The sequence below is a fragment of the Podarcis pityusensis genome (assembly GCF_964106645.2).
Source record: "Podarcis pityusensis genome assembly, chromosome: 5".
NCBI classification, from domain to species: Eukaryota; Metazoa; Chordata; class Lepidosauria; order Squamata; family Lacertidae; genus Podarcis; species Podarcis pityusensis.
In genome coordinates, this window is record NC_138032.1 from 73,196,896 (window position 1) to 73,214,130 (window position 17,235).

A 17,235-nucleotide genomic window follows, 5' to 3' on the forward strand; every position below is an offset into this window, starting at 1 on the left:
AGAAGATCTTCACAAAGGACTTGGAGCACCAGGGCCCGAACCTTCAGGGGAGCCTGCGCCCTTGGACCCTCAAGGACCGGAGAACAAGGTACCACCCCAGCAAGAATAACCAGATTTATTCAGGATGTCTCTGCAGCTTCTGAGCTGGAATATAAATGGCTGCAACAGTCCGGAGAAAAGGAGAAAAATCTTTCACATTTTAAAAAAGGAACAATTGGACATTATTTGTTTACAAGAAACACATGTGATTAGGCTCCACAGAAAAGTGTTAATAAATAAAAGACTCGGTCAGGAATTTATATCTTCTGACACAGTTAAAAAGAGAGGCGTAGTGATTTATGCAAAAGAGAGCCTTTCACCTAAATTTCTGTTTAAAGATGAAAATGGAAGAATTTTGGCAATAGAAATACAACATCAAGGAGAAAAAATTTTGATATTAGGAATCTATGCCCCAAATGAAGGAAAATCGGATTTTTATAAGAAGTTGCATGAGACTATGCTGGATTATCTGGATTACAACAACATCATCATGATGGGAGACATGAATGGAGTCGTATCAACCAACATGGATAAGTCACAGAATCAAAATGTTATTAAAGAGGGAAGACTACCAAAGACCTTTTTTGAAATGACTGACAATATGGACTGGATTGATATTTGGAGAGTGAGAAACCCCCTGGGAAGAGAAGGAACATTCTTCTCTGAAGCCCAACTGACTTGGACAAGAATCGACCAAATATGGATAACTAGAAGTCTGGCACCTAAGATTAGAAAGGTGGAAATCTGCCCAAAGACATGCTCCGACCACAACGCACTGAGAATGGACATGACACTGATCCCAACCGGCTCCTTTAGATGGAAGATGAATGACGGCCTGTTTAGAGATCAAGAGATTGTAAAGAAGGCCCAAAAAACTCTAAAGGACTATTTTGAGGTTAATATGAACACCAGGGTGGAAAAAAGAACTATATGGGACGCAAGCAAGGCCGTGATGAGAGGGTTCCTGATACAACAGAATACCATAAAGAAAAGATCACAGAATGAAAGGAAGGACAAAATTTTGGAAAGAATTAAAGAGCTAGAGAAGAAGTTAAGATCTAACCCAAAGTCCCAGCCGATTCTACGAGAAATTAAACTTTATCAAGCACAATATTCTAAACTGATAAACCAGGAAATAGAATGGAAGATTAAAATAATGAAGCAAAAAACTTTTGAATCGGCTAACAAATGTGGAAAACTGCTAGCTTGGCAGTTGAAGAAGAGACAAAAACTAAATACGGTAACAAACCTAGAGATTGAAGGAAGAAGCATCCAGAACCCTGGAGAGATCAGAAAGTGTTTTCAGAAATATTTCAAAAAGTTATATACTCAAGGGCCACAAGATGAAATTGAGATTAAACAATTCTTGGAGAAAAATGGATTAGCAAAGCTGTCAGAAGAAAACAAAACAATTTTGAATGGTAAAATAACACGACAAGAGATTGAGCAGGCCATCCAGAACATGAAACAGGGCAAATCGCCAGGGCCAGATGGGCTGACCTCCATCTACTATAAGACACTGAAAGACTACCTGATACAACCATTGTTGGAGGTCAGCAATGAAATTATGGAGGGGAAGAGGGCGCCGGAATCATGGAAAGAAGCTTTTATCACATTGATACCAAAATCGGAAAGTGAAAAGACACAACTAAAGAACTACCGTCCCATTTCCCTTTTAAATGTGGATTACAAAATATTTGCAGATGTCTTGGCACGTAGATTCAAGAAAGTTCTAAATGAAGTAATTCATAAAGACCAGGCAGGCTTTCTCCCAGGTAGACATATGTATGCTAATACAAGGAATATTATAGATATACTGGAACTTTTGCAAACAAACATAAACACTAAAGCAGTTTTAATCTTTATAGACGCGGAGAAGGCCTTTGACAACATATCCTGGAAATTCATGAAGGGGAATCTAAAAGAAATGGGAGTGGGACGGGGGTTTGAGAATGGGATTGAGGCAATATACTCAGAACAAAAGGCTAAACTGATAGTTAACAATGTGGTTACAGAAGAGTTCAAAATTGAAAAAGGTACACGACAAGGCTGCCCGATTTCCCCACTACTATTTATCTCGGTTCTGGAAGTGCTCCTGAACATGATTAGAGGGGATCGGCTGGTGGAAGGGATCCAGGTCGGAGCGAAACAATATAAACTTAAAGCGTTTGCAGATGACCTAGTTCTGACATTACAGGAGCCGGAATCTAGTACGAAAAGAGTATTACAACTGATTCAAAACTTTGGTCGAGTGGCGGGATTTAAATTGAATAAACAAAAAACCAAGGTATTGGGGAAAAATTTGACAGATACTGAGTCGGAACGGTTTCAGAGGGAGACAGAGTTAACGGTGGTCAAGAAAGTGAAATACCTAGGGGTAAACATAACAGCAAAAAATCTGAGTTTATTTAAAGATAACTATGAAAAATGCTGGTTAGAAATTAAGAGAGACTTGGATAGTTGGTCAAGATTAAAACTTTCTTTGTTAGGCCGAATAGCTGCCATCAAGATGAATGTATTGCCAAAAATGTTATTTTTGTTTCAGACACTACAGATTGTAGACAAGACAGAGTGTTTCCGGAAGTGGCAGAAAGATATTTCCAAATTTGTCTGGCAGGGCAAAAAGCCCAGAATTAAGTTTAAGATATTAACGGATGCGAAAGAAAGAGGGGGCTTTGCCCTGCCAGACCTAAAGCTGTATTACGAAGCGGCAGCTTTCTGCTGGCTAAAAGATTGGCTACTTCTTGAAGATACGGATGTATTAGATTTAGAAGGTTTTAATAATGCATTTGGATGGCATGCATATTTATGGTATGACAAGGTTAAGACAAACAAGGCCTTTAAGAACCATATTGTCAGGAAAGCAGTATTTAATGTCTGGATAAGATACAAAGACTTATTGGAGAATAAAACTCCGAGGTGGCTGTCACCCCTAGAGGCTAAGGCCCGAAAAAGAGCCAATATGGAGGCCAATTGGCCAAAATATTGGGAGATATTAGAAAGAGATGGTAACAATTGGAAATTGCAGAGTTTAGAGAAAATGAAAGATAAAGTGCGAGACTGGTTACACTATGCTCAGATTAAAGAAGTATTTAAAAATGACAAAAAGTTAGGATTCCAGGTGGAGAAGTCAAAGTTGGAAACTGAACTGTTAGAACCTAAGACTAAAGTACTTTCAAAGATGTATAATTTGTTGCTGAAATGGAACACACAAGACGAAATGGTCAAATCGGTAATGATAAAATGGGCACAGGATATTGGGCATAATATTATGTTTGAAGACTGGGAAAGGTTATGGACCTCTGGGCTGAACTTCACTGCATGTAATGCTTTGAAGGAAAATGTAATGAAAATGATATATAGATGGTACATGACCCCAGTTAAATTGGCCAAAATATACCATTCGTCTGACAATAAATGTTGGAAATGTAAGGAAAATGAAGGAACTTTTTTTCACCTCTGGTGGACTTGCCCGAGAGTGAAGGCCTTTTGGGAGATGATATATAATGAGTTAAAAAAGGTGTTTAGGTACACCTTTACTAAGAAACCGGAGGCCTTCCTCTTGGGCATTGTCGGCCAGAGTGTGTTAAAGAAGGACAGAACATTTTTCATGTATGCAACAACGGCAGCAAGGATACTGATTGCTAAGAACTGGAAAACTCAAAACCTATCTACGCTGGAAGAATGGCAGATGCAGCTGATGGACTATATGCAATTAGCTGAGATGACCGGCAGAATTCGAGACTTGGGAGAAGAGAGGATGGAAGAAGACTGGAAGAAATTCAAGATTTATCTGCAAAAGTATTGTAATTTGGCTGAATGTTGATTGGGATGTCAGAGTAGAAGTAATTGTCTACCACTAAATTAGACTTAAGTTTAAACTATACGCTAATGATCAAATCCAAGATTATGAACAAAATGATAATTTGTTTGGAAATAATTTTTTAACGATGTAAGTGTGTGCGGGAGGCGTGGGGGAGTCCAAAGTAATGATGAAAAGATGTCAAATAATTAATGTTATTTGTTTAAATATATTTATGTATTGAAAAACTTGAATAAATATATATTAAATAAAAAAAAAACAGAGGCCTTCTTCTTGGGCATGGTCGGTCAATTGGTGCGAAGAGAAGACAGGAATTTTTTTATGTATGCAACAGCAGCAGCAAGAATACTCATTGGGAAATACTGGAAGACACAAGAATTGCCTACCCGAGAAGAATGGCAGAGAAAAGTCATAGACTATATGGAACTGGCTGAGATGACTGGCAGAATTCGAGATCAAGATGAAGGGTCGATCGAAGAAGATTGGAAAAAATTTAAAATATATCTTCAGAAATACTGTAATATAAAAGAATGTTAGAAAAGGTTGGAGAAGAATATTAGACCGTATTGGCAGACAGAGTATAATGGAATAAGTAAATATGAAGTGTAAAATAAAAGATAGAGGAGAATTAAATATTTTCGAATGTCAAAATAAGCAAATGACAAGAAGGTTAGAAGGATTTGCTGGAGATACGATTTGAATTAGAATACAAAGCAGAGAAGTGAGAGGAAGTCACGGAAATAAGTAAATGAGAAAACGGTTTTAATGGTTTAAGTTGAATTTTTCTTTTGTTATTTTTTTTATTGTGATTTTTTGTCTTGTGTATTTTTCTTTGTCTTGTGTGTTTTTCTTGTAGGATGTATGTGATTTGTAGGATGTATGGGATTTGTTTTTCTTTTTTTACTCTTTTCTTTTTCTGTAACCTTAAAATTTGAATAAATATTTTATTAAAAAAAAAAAAAAAAGAAGATCAAACCTCTCCATTCTGAAGAAAATCAGCCCTGAGTGCTCATTGGAAGGACAGATTGTGAAGCTGAGGCTCCAATACTTTGGCCACCTCATGAGAAGAGAAGACTCCCTGGAAAAGACCATGATGTTGGGAAAGATTGAGAGCACAAGGAGAAGGGGATGACACAGGACAAGATGGTTCGACAGTGTTCCCGAAGCTACCAGCATGAGTTTGACCAAACTGCAGGAGGCAGTGGAAGACAAGAGTGCCTGGTGTGCTCTGGTCCATGGGGTCATGAAGAGTCGGACACAACTAAACAACAAAATTCATAGTGTCACTGCATTCAGCATGGGAAACCAAAGGATAAAGGATAAAAAAATAATAATTTGCTCGCTCTGTTCCTAGATGCTTTACTTTGTATCAGCACACTTGTACCAGGGCTTCAACTGGCCTGATAAATGATACGGTAGTTTTTCAAATCAGCTGGGACAAGTCAGGTGACAAATTATTTCCATTAGCCTCAGCAGAATTGAAACAAACAGATCAATACAAATGATTTGCTGCAAGTTTAGATCATAAATTTTCTTTTGCCTAGTTTTATCATTTGAAAATGGAAACATTTTCCCCATTGTGTGTGGGGAAAAGGTTCATTACAGATTTGATCATTTCTAGTTAGCATCTAACTGCCCACCATTTAACTTCAAAGATGTTTTAGAGGCTGTTATTTTCTTCTATGGCAGGCAACAACGTTATTTTGAAAGGATGATAAACAGCACATAGGAAAAGGATCCTATTCCTCTAGAAATCATATTTACTTTGAAATTACAGGCAAAAATAATTTTAACATTTCATGCTTTGTATCATGATTAATAGGAACTGCTTTGCTAGATTACAGTAAGATTAGTTTTTATTTAATTACATTTATATTTCACGTTTCCTCTAGGGAGCCAAAGGTGCTGTCCCTCCCTCCCCAGTTTATCGTCACAACCACCCTGTGATAAAGGTTAGGTTGTGAGAGAGTGGATGGTATCCAATGCACTTGTTTCGTTAGTACAATGATTTGCACTTGCAGAGTTGAACTTGCAGTGTCCCCTACACACATCCAGCACCCTCCCCAAATTGGAGGGTTGGGGAATTCCTAGAAAATATTTAGGGGGCATGGGAGCAGGAGAGATGGAGAAAATTGCATTACACAAACAGAAATCCTTGCTTTGTTGACTGAGCATTTACACAGCACTACATTTCCATGAGCTGCTCTGGTTCGCCAGAAGCGGCTTAGTCATGCTAGCCACATGACCTGGAAGCTCCCTCTGCCAGTAAAGTGAGATGAGCGCCACAACCCCAGAGTTGTCTGCAACTGGACCTAATGGTCAGGGGTCCCTTTACCTTTACCTTTACTTTAAATATAATCCAATGGCTAGTTCAAGTTCATTCAGTGAGCTTCATGGCTGATTGACTATTTCTACCCTGGTCTTCCAGGTCCTAGGCTGAGACTCTAACTACTGGGCCACAATGACTTTAAATCAAGCACTCTTGTTTACAAAAGTGGCTAGCCAGATGTCTCGGGGAACTCTGGGATCTTGCAAGCAAAGCATCAAGGCAAGCTCCACACCTATTTTGCCCATTTCCTATACTTGTTGGTTGGTGGAATCATGGAATTGTAGAGTTGGAAGGGACCAAACCCCTGCAATGCAGGAATCTTTTTGCACAACGTGGGGCTCGAACCCACAACCCTGAGATTAAGAATGTCATGCTCCACCGACTGAGCGGGTATACTGCTTCTGAATATGGAGGCTCCGTTTTGTTATTGTGACTATTTGATTTTTATTATAAGAAGGGGATGGTGGAAGGTTGGGGTCTTGGTGTTAAAGCAGATGCTTAGCATGCAAAAGGTCCCAAATCCAATTCTTGGCATTCCAAGTAAAACTGGAAAAGAATCCTGCCAGAAAGCTTGGAGAGCAGTCAGCCAGACAATGGTGAGCTAGATTACCAGAATCTTACTCTATAAAAGGCATGTTCCTATGTTACTTTTATCTCTAGCAGTTTGCCAAATCTGTGGGAGAGGGAGGAGGCAGGTCACAAAACACTTATGCTATAATGAAAACGGGGTAGTGGGGGGTGTTTCCTATATACAGACATTAAAAGGTGCCTCTATTTCTTGTACTTACTCTGATAACTCCTACTGAATTAAACTAGAAACCCTAAATGACCATTTATTGTATGCTGGAGAGAGATAAGAATAAAGCTTTTATGAAATTTCCTACAAGTGTGTCAATCATCCATCCAAAAGAAAGAGGCTCAGCGTTCCCACTGGAAGTAAGCAAATTCTCATAAGATGAGTTTGGCCTTAACTTACCTTGCCTGCTCAAGGTAAGTTGAGTGGCCTGTTGAGTGAGCTACCAGCTGCCCTTCACAGTGCCATTAGGTTACCCCATATAATTCCTCTTTAAATGGATCTTGCTCCTGCAGTGGTGTTTGAACCCTTGTCTGAGGAAGAGCCTATGCACTTGTCATGCATGCCCCCTCCCAAGCAAGCTGTTGCATTGGACTGCCTATACACCCTTCCCTGTGGTTAGTCATTCAAAATGGTGGTTATTCATCATGGGAGGGGGGCTCTCAGTACTGCCTGTGCCACTGGCTGCTGATGTAAGAGCACTGTGGGGACGTTATGCCTGGTGGATTGTTCCTCGTGTGTGTGGTGTCCATTTGGGTAAGCTCACTGGGGTGTTTCCCCTTGCTGCATGTGGATTGCCTCAGTTCATCCATGGCTAACATGGAAGGGTCATGGGCATGCTGCTCCATGATGGGGGTATGTTGGCAGGATTGCCACAAAAGTGGGTCCCACTGAGTTCAATAGGACTCACTGCCAAATAAGTATTCATTGGGTTATTGGCCATGCTAGCTGCATTCACTTGGGTGGACTGTGAATCAAGCAGCCCAAACTTTAGCAGACCATTTCCTTGTCAAGTCTATTGTACATTGCCTTCCTAGTTAATGGGCTGACTTCAGATCACTTCTCATTTTGGTAGAGCGAAAAACATAATCACACTTGTTATGAAGGATCACAATAATTCACCAGAAGAGCAAACAGCTCTACAAGCTACTTACATATTTATTAAGCATTATACAAAGATGCATGAAAACAACAGGCTAACAGCCTCACCAGCATACAAATCAACACCAGAATTGTTCCCTTGCATAGCTATATCCAGGTTAATTAAATCCAAGTGCAACAGTATACCCCCCATTCTTCCCAGACACTGCAAGACAAGGTCTGGGAATATAAAAAGGTTGGAGATTTAATTAATCCTGTAGAGTGAAAGCTAATTTACTCTTTAGCAATACACCGCATATCTGTTGGAACTGTTTTAACTTCCTCAAAAAGAATAACTGATAATATATGCACACAGCCTATATCTCCGAGTCATGCCAGCAAAAAGCAGCATTAAGGTCGGCACCCATATTTCTTCAAAGCTCACTTGAAATATACTGGGGCTACGATGTTACCATCTATACCAGAGAACTCTATATATAATATCAGTGGTTCCCAATAGGTGGTCCACAGACCCCAGGGAGTTTGCATAACCCACCCAGGGTAACAAAAACTACCATAGAGATATCAACATTTTTAGAAGTAGTGGGTCCATGGCTTGACTTTTTTAAAAAAAAACAGGAGGTCCGCAGTGCTTATCTAATTAGAAACCACTTTCTAATATAATTTTGCTTGTCAGTCTCAGTGTGAGATAAACTGTCATTTCCTGGTTAGTAAAAGAACGTTTTAGTGATAATAATTGATCAGAAGCATGCAGTTAATATATTATATGTCCATTGCATTTATTATATTTGAAAGAGCTCTGCTTCCTCGAAGTAAAAGGAACATAACAAAGGAATCATGCAACTCAACTTTCATGAGAGTTGATGAAGGATATTCAAAGCATCATTCAAAGCATCACTTACTTAATTTTCAAGATTAGGCTTGTAGCAAACTTTAACTGGTACATATTCTGTATTCATATTTTGTGTAGAAACATAGTGATGTGAAGTAAAAGATTTCCAACAGGATACTTACCCAATATTCTGAAACGTTGAAGGTTCAGCACAATAATTAGTGCCATCCTCTCCTATCACAGCTTCAAAGTGAAGCAAAATCCTACGAAAATACCTCTTGTGACCACCTCATCAATTTCACTGTGTGAAGCTGATTTTTAAAAGTCATCATGAGGCCAGTAGGAGGTGGTGACATCATAATTACCTCCACCAACTGCCTTTCCTATGCATTAGAATTTTTAAGTACTTGAAGCCCATTGGCTGCAACCAATCCGACTTTACTCTAGGTCTCCTGCTGCCATGTACAGCTTGAGTTTCTACTCTCTATGACAACCCTTTTCAACCTTGGGTCACCGAATGGTGTTGGACTATTTCCATCATCCCCAGCCAACCTTGTCAATATCCAGGGAATTATGGGAGTTGTGATCCAACAATATCTGAGGAGAGCACCCAAGGTTGAGAAAGGTTGCTCTGTAACAAGCACAGGTTCTCTTACAACCTGCTCAGTCCTTGATGAAGAACTTCTACATGAATAGGCAACAGTGCTAGCAAAGCGTTTCTTCTTCCAGGGACTTTTATCAATATGAAACTGGAAAAACTGGGAGTACTCTGAAACATGGTTCTTATGTTTTCAGGATACATACAATGGAGTCTAAAGTGCCCAGCTGTTACAAGGCTTATGGATGCTGATAGAGCTCTCAGGCTTTATGGATTTTTCAGTGATTAAACAATAGTAATTTCTTGGTGGAGTTCAGTGCAAGGACAAACACACTCCCATCTAAGGCTGAAAATGCTTAGTGTGTGTTTGTAGATACCTAATATTTCAGTCTTTAGACGGGGGATTCACCCATGAATACATCATTTAATATTATGTACAGCTGAACATGTGAGCTGCCACCTTCGATACAAATTATGTCTGGGATAATGTGAGGTGATAGGACTATGAAGAGTAACAAGAAGTCCTATCAAATGCAAAACTCCCCCCCCCCCTAAAGCAGAAGTAGTATTTTCCAAATGAAGAGAAACACAAACTCCCTTGTCCCACCAAAAGTAGGTTGATAATAAGGTAAAGAAGTAGAAAAGTAGCACATTGCTAATGACACTAAAAACAAAGACAAAAAAAATATTTAAATGCATCTAAAGTACAAACCAAGCTAGGAGGCTGATGGATCATTCTGTGACAAAATGACAAAGGAGGGGGAAGCTTGCTGGAGGAGAATAAGGAGACTGCAGAGAAGTTAAATGAATTCTTTCATTCAATCTTCACCGCAGAAGCCTTGAATGACTGAACAATTTCCTCCCTCCCCCGCTCAAGAAGGGCAACTGTGGTGTCTTGGGGGTCCTTTGAAGAGTTATTACCCTGGCACCCTGGAAAAGCCCCAAGTAAACCAGATTAGACCTGAGTCAAGTTGCTCCATCTTTACCACTAGCAACCCACCCCAAACAACCCCAAATCATGATATGCAGCCACCTACTGGGACAAAAGCCGCAGGACAAAAAGCCCCCTATTAAGGGGGAGAGAGATCTAACTAGAGTAGCTGCAGCTCTGCCAGTTTCTAATCCCCTAGATTATTATTTTTTAATACTGTATTCTTGCATAGGCTTTCCTCAAAGAATCCTGGGAGTTGTAGTTTCATTAGGAGTTGGGAATTATCTTTTACAACTCTCTAACGCCTCCACACAGGACAATTCCCAGCGATCCGTGGAGAAGAGGGAATGTCTTTTAAACCAGTTGAAATCTGTAGTGTGGACTATATTCTCAAAAGCTTCTCCTATTCTACCCACTCAACAGTTCAATTTAGCCACAATCAAAATACTGTTTGTGGGAGAAGTATTAACATTCATGTTTTCTTAAGGGATTAATTATCTTAAGAGATCTAAGTAGGAGTGTGGGCCTGTGATAGGCAGATTAAAGCGAGGCAGTGCAGATTCATGCAGGGGAGGTCGTGCCTAACTAGGCTGCTGGAGTTCTTTGAAAATATTATTGCCATAACAGATGAAGGGGAATTCAACTGATGTAGTGAAGATAAATTTTCAAAATAGAATTTGACAAAGCTTCACACCAGAGATTAATGGCTGAGGGAGAAAACTACAGAGGTGAAGATAAAATATGGTAATGTACAGAAAAGAGGCTTAAAAAAAAATCCTGCCGGTTAACCTTACATATTAGAGAAAGGAGAAGGAGGATCCTCCTGAGAGTGGGCCATAGAAATGACCAAGAAAGGCATTAAATTAAATGATTACGTGGAATGGAAGTACAGAAACACGGAGATTAAATGAAACAATTTAAACAATGTTTTAAAACATTTTGCTTATTGGGGTTTAGTGCTCTAACTCCAGAGAACTGAGTGGTACAAGGCTCACTGTCTGTGATTTCTGAACAGTGTGCTGGAGCACTCTAGTTTACCATGGGAGCGTCTGCAATGTGCCTTGAACAATTAGACCGGCATGTTGGATGTAGCCGCCTTTCTGTGCCCATTCGGAGCTAGGAATCTTCATACACCACGGATCTCTCCACTCTCTACTGATGTATGAGTGGTGACGTCCAAAGAAAGGAAGCAAGGAACACGCTTGGATTCCCTCATGCGCTCCATGTTGCAGCTGAATCTCAGAGGCATCTAGGTGCAGGGGTGGCCTGAATCTAGCTTTGTACAGTATATTACTTTTTATTTTATTTTTGTTAGAGTCTTGGTAGTCCTCTGGCATTTTCCAAATTTACAGTGAAAGACTACAAAAATGCAATTCATAATCTAAAACGCTTGTTGCTGGAGGAGAGCAGGGGGAGATTTGTTTAGTTTTGCTGAGGAACAAGAGTATCCTCCATCTTGTAAAACACACATGCACATAGTGGCTGCAAACACACTGAAAATTTAAAGCACATGGGAACTGTAGTTAGTTCAGGGTGTTGAGAATTGTAGCTCTGTGTGGTTAAACTACAGTTCCTAGGATTATCTTGGAATAGTCATGTGCTTTGAATGTATGGTGTGTATATGCAGCTTGTAACTAGATGCAAACTCCAGTGCAAAAAACAGGGAAGAGTAATCAATGGGCTCTTTAATCCTTCCTTTCCCAACAAGAACAGCAACAGATGCTCTTGGCAATAGCTTCTCATCTGACTGTCTCTTGGTTTGCACATAGGATTGGCCAATTAAGGTGCAGCTCACACTGGAGGCTGGAATAAAGGTTTAAGGGTCTTTCCTCTGTGATGCATCATCTGAGGAGGATTGTTGGGCTCAGATGAAGAACTATGGGGGTGTCAGACTGGGGCCCAGTTGCCTGTTGCTAGTTTTTAAGCTGACTCAAATTAATTGAACCTAATGGGCATCTGTTCTGAAGGAAAAGTAACTGAAACTCAATCTCTAGGCACAAAACTTTTCATTTGAATGTTCTGTTTTCAGAAAGAGATCTTTGTTTGCTTAGAACCTCAGTAACCTTTTGCAACGTCAAAATCTACACCATTATAGGGGAAACACTATGTTTGAGAGCTGATAAACACGGTTCATTTTTCTTAATGTATCACACCTACAGAAATGCTGCTACTAAAATTATTTTCTGGAAATCCTCGATGTGGAGAGTATACAATTGCTCCAAATGTTTATTTCTGATTGGATATTGAATGTCTTGTTGATTACAGTTGTGATACCACATCAGAGTGTGGATTAAATGTATCTTGTGAGATACATTTTCAAGTTTGATTATTCTCCAAGAGTTCTCTGGGTTCAATGGGGGAGCAATATAGGGGGAAACATGATACATTCGGGAAGGCAACTCTTTTTAAAAATGCATTTAACTATGCATGGGTCGGTGATTTTAAATATTTCATGAAAGGTTTCCGACCAATGATCCAAAAGTAATAATAAGAGGATTTGAACAAACTGTGAATATGTGTGCCACTGCTCCATGTGCCCCCCCCTCTCTCTCTCTCTCTCTGTGTGTGTGTGTGTGTGTGTGTGTGTGAGAGAGAGAGAGAGAGAGAGAGAGAGAGAGAGAGAGATGAACTGCCCAGCACTGCTGCGTATCTAGGTGGCAAGAGGAGGGGTTTGGTTATCCAGCTGGTTCTTATGAGATTCCAAGGGAAGATACAGGATTTCACAAGAGGTGGGTGGGGCAGCCGAAAGCTTAAAAGTCTCAGCCACTTGACTGTCAGGGCCATTTTGCACCACAAGCTTCCCCACCTGCCCTCAGTGCTAGTATTCCATTGGGTCTTAGGCCACTGGTTGATAGGGCCAGGGAAGAATGTGACACTGCCACAAGGCTTCAGATGGAGAATCCTGGTTCAAGGCTATTCTACATAAACAAAACCTCCCTACATACAGTGGTACCTTAGTTCACAAACTTAATCCATTTGGAAGTCCGTTCCAAAACCAACACGTTCCAAAACCAGGGCACACTTTCTCATAGAAAGTAATGCAAAACAGATTAATCCATTCTAGACTTTTAAAAACAACCCCCGAAACAGCAATTTAACATGAATTTTACTATCTAACAAGACAATAGATCCATAAAATGAAAGTAATAATCAATGCACTGTACTATAAAATAAACAAGACAATATTGTAGATGATAAAAATTAACATTAATTTTTTTCTAACCTGCACTGATGATAGTCATTGTTTGTATGGGGGGCTTTTATCCATTTCCGCAGTCGCTCACTCACTCAATCAATCAATCAATCAATCAGTAGCTGAACTGGGTTCCACACAGTCACAGAAACAAATTAACCGAAAAAGCCTCAAAAACAAAAACATAAAAAATTAGCAAAAACAAAAGCGCCAAACTTCCGAAATGTTCGAAAATCAAGGCACAGCTTCTGATTGGTGCAGGTGCCCTGGAAACAATAAACAACAGCCACATCAGACGTTTGGTTTCCGAAAAACATTGGAAAACTGGAACACTTACTTTTGGGTTTTCAGTGTTTGACAACCAAGGCGTTTGTGTGCCAAGGTACCACTGTATAGAAATCTACCCTTTCTCTTCCTTCCTGCTTCCTCTGTATGTTTCTCAAACAAAAGGCATCTGACCACCATACAATATTTGCGATCAATATTTTAGTGAAAAGTGCCATAGCGTGCGCACACACACCCAGGTAAGGACCATGGATGCCACTCAGACCTCATTTAGAAACATGGATTCCTTTGAGCTGCACACACCAGTAGGAAGCCAGGAAAACCTCCACATTATTTTTTACTCACTATACATTTGGGATCCTATGGCTTTGCATTCAGTAGATGAGGTACCCGCCTGTCACCACTTGTTGTAAGCTAATCTCTCCCGCATGATGGCTCTGGTCAGTGGAATTAGGTCCATTAACATAAAAGTCCAAGCAAACCGAAGTAACAATGATAGTGTTCTCTCTTCCCCATTTTGTTCCTACTTGTCCCCTATAAAGAGAACTTTATATCTTCACCACCAAATATTGCCTTTACCAGCTTCTCTTATTCCATTTTTCTCCTAAATTGTTAATTGGGTTTATACGGAACTCATAAAAACTCCATGAACTTTGAATGAACCAGGCTTGAAGATTTTTTGCTTTTTGTTTTAATTCTAGGAGAGATTCCCATGGTTTTATCCTAATATCTGCAATATCTTAAGAACGAGACTTTCATCTCATGGAATCTGATCATTCAACAGAATGTTTTGTTCTCTCTCAACCCATCTGCCTCTCCTTTCAGTCAAAATATTGACCTACGTTAAGTTTATGCATCTGCAGTAAATATCAAGCATTAATTTTTAAGGGAGGAAGATTCTAAAGAACTACTCAGCTTAACAGAGGAAGAAACCTACTTGGGCATGAAAATCTTCCAAACTTTTGCTGAGAAACCCACATAAATGAAGTATGAGACCCTGGCCCTCTTCAGGTCTTTAGTCTGAATGTACAGAAGGGCAAGTAGAAATTAATAGGGCTAAATCAACCTCCTCTTTACAATAATAAATACCCTGGGCATGCCTCCAGTTTTCCCACCAGCTCCAGCTCCAACCTTCGTGCATCGAGCAGAAGGTCTGAAGAAGAAATCTTAGCACATTCAGATGAATATGCTTAGGATTTTCCACATAAATGTGAACCCTCATTGTGCAGGGGAGGTTTCCAAGGGTCTTCAGCCAAGCATAAACAATTCCCCACCCCCACCCCGCTTAACATGCAAAGATCTGAAGCATACAGCTAGTCTGGGATGGGGACAATGTGGGAAGAGTTAGCATGTTTGCTTGAGCCTGCCTGCCTGTGTTCTGCAAACATGCAGAGGTGAGTGTCTGATGAGGTCTACTGCTGAGCCAAATTACTTTTGCCAATGAATCTGACATTGTGCCACAGTTGCATTCAAATGAAAACAAACATTTTAGCTAATTTTTATAGTCCCTTCAACAGAGGTTTCCCAAGCAATATGGGAGCTAGCACGTCACCTTCCTGTTTTGCTGAGAGAATGACAGAAGTTCAAGATCACTTGTAAGAAGTCCAGTATCTCAACTTCTCTCACCACCAAGTGATAGTTTTTCAAATTGATCATTTTACATGGTTTTGTTTGTTTTGTGAGATTTTATGCATTGTGACTTGCCATTATTTTTATTTATTATAGTTTAATAATTATTTGTTGTAATTGTTAAGTGTAAACTGTTTAATTATTATTTGCTGACATTTAATTTTACTGTTTACTATTATAGTCTACTGAATTATTGACTTTGCTTTATTTGTTATAAGTTGTTTATGTTAAAGTTATGCATTAATTCTGATGATTTTTTGTATTGGATCAGATTATTATTAGGTGTGTGATCTTTGCTGTCTATTTTGTTGTTTTTTTCAGCTTGTAAACTGCCTTGTGTATAGTAATATAGAAAGGCAGTATACAAATTAAAAGTGAAAATGAAATGAAAATGATGTGGGGCTTCCAATGTACTAGAGCAGTGTGGGAAGACGACATGTTGCAATGCCTCCCATGTCATTGAGGTAATGTTGGAAAGAGTCCTAAGTCCAAAACCACTGGTTTTAAGAATAAAAGTCCTTTTCATAGAGTGTCCTGAAGTGTTGGAACTGTGTTTTGCAATATGCCTTTGTGTAAACGTTCAGCCTTGCTGAGCCAGAATTTGCTTAAAATTTGGAGTGTTGCTTGTATTTCATTGTATAGGAAACACACCAACAATGGCTAAATGAAACTGTGCTAGATAAAGGAACCAAGCAGATTCCTCACTGTGAATTAATTTGGGTTCTGGCAAACACAGATTTGGCATTGGGCATGCACAAAGATGAGCAACACTCCCATAATTCCATTACCATTTGGCCAGTGTCATGAATCCTATATTCAGGTATTGTAGCCAAATACCAACCTAGCTATCCTTTCCACAGATATAACACACTTCTCTGCTCTTCAGACTAGTTTGAGATATTAGAGTTAAAATGTTATGCTGGTTACCCAATTGCTGTTGTTAAATGTCACTGCTCAGCTGCTCCTCCCTCTGCAATTGGCCTTTTAACATCAGAAAATAATGAAAATGTGCCCAGATCACCCCAAGGGCACGTCTCTAAAAGCTCAACTGTTAGTGAAAGTGGTACATTGATTTGGATTTCTGTTTCCAAGATGCTAGGAAACAAGATTATAGTCTTCAGTTAGCAAGAGAAAAACAGTGCAAGTAAATGCTACCTTCCCAGAAATAATGCTGGTAAATTATTTTTGGCCTTAAGTATTGGCTATTCCCTCAAGAACTATGCTATCAGTTTGGAATATTCACAGTTTGGAAGCAATCAAGTCAAGTTTAGAAGTGAACAATCTCTTTAGAATAATACTTATGTTCACAAAATATAAGTGTACTGTCAACATGGGAAATTTTCTAAGAAATTACAAGTAAGCTCTAGCGAGTTAAGCCGTGGTTGTGCATGAACACTAACCACAAGCAGATTGTGCATGATATATTAATCCATATTTCCATGGAAATAGAGAGACAGAGTTGCACGGCAACAACCTGATCAAGCACAGGATAAAACTGGGTGAAGATACTCCCATGATTTTCAAATCTAACACCAGAAAATGTGAATAAAACCCAGAAATTGGTTCCTCCACAATTTTTTTTTGCATCAGCTGTGTGGCAATGGTGGATGGTTAGAACAAAGAGAGACGCCTTCTGGATCAGACCACAGGCCTTCCAAGTCCAGTGTCATGTTTGCCACATTGGCTAAGCAGATGTCTCTGGGAAGCCCTAGGCAGGTGATGACAACAGCACTCTCCTGTTCTTCCCCAACAATTTGGAGCACGCTGCTTCTGAATGCAGAGGGAATGTATACCCATCTTGATTAGGAGTCACTGATCCTCCATTGTCATCCATTTCCTTCCCCTCCACTCAGCCATCAATTCCCCTTCCAAAGCCATCACCACATTTGTGGGAGCAAGTT

The 17,235-nt window shown here is 39.7% G+C and overlaps 1 long non-coding RNA gene across 20 annotated transcripts in view; it reads right to left on the reverse strand.

Annotated features, from left to right (window-relative positions):
* Positions 1-17,235, reverse strand: part of LOC308476927 — an 808,687-nt gene that overhangs the window by 451,274 nt on the left and 340,178 nt on the right. Inside the window, exon 1 of one of the 20 annotated variants that reach the window (XR_013986214.1) lies at positions 8,881-9,265. The exons of the other annotated variants lie outside the window; for them this stretch is intronic. This is a non-coding gene — a long non-coding RNA (uncharacterized lncRNA). Of the gene's footprint in view, positions 1-8,880; positions 9,266-17,235 lie in introns of those variants that run through there. 20 annotated transcript variants of the gene reach the window in all.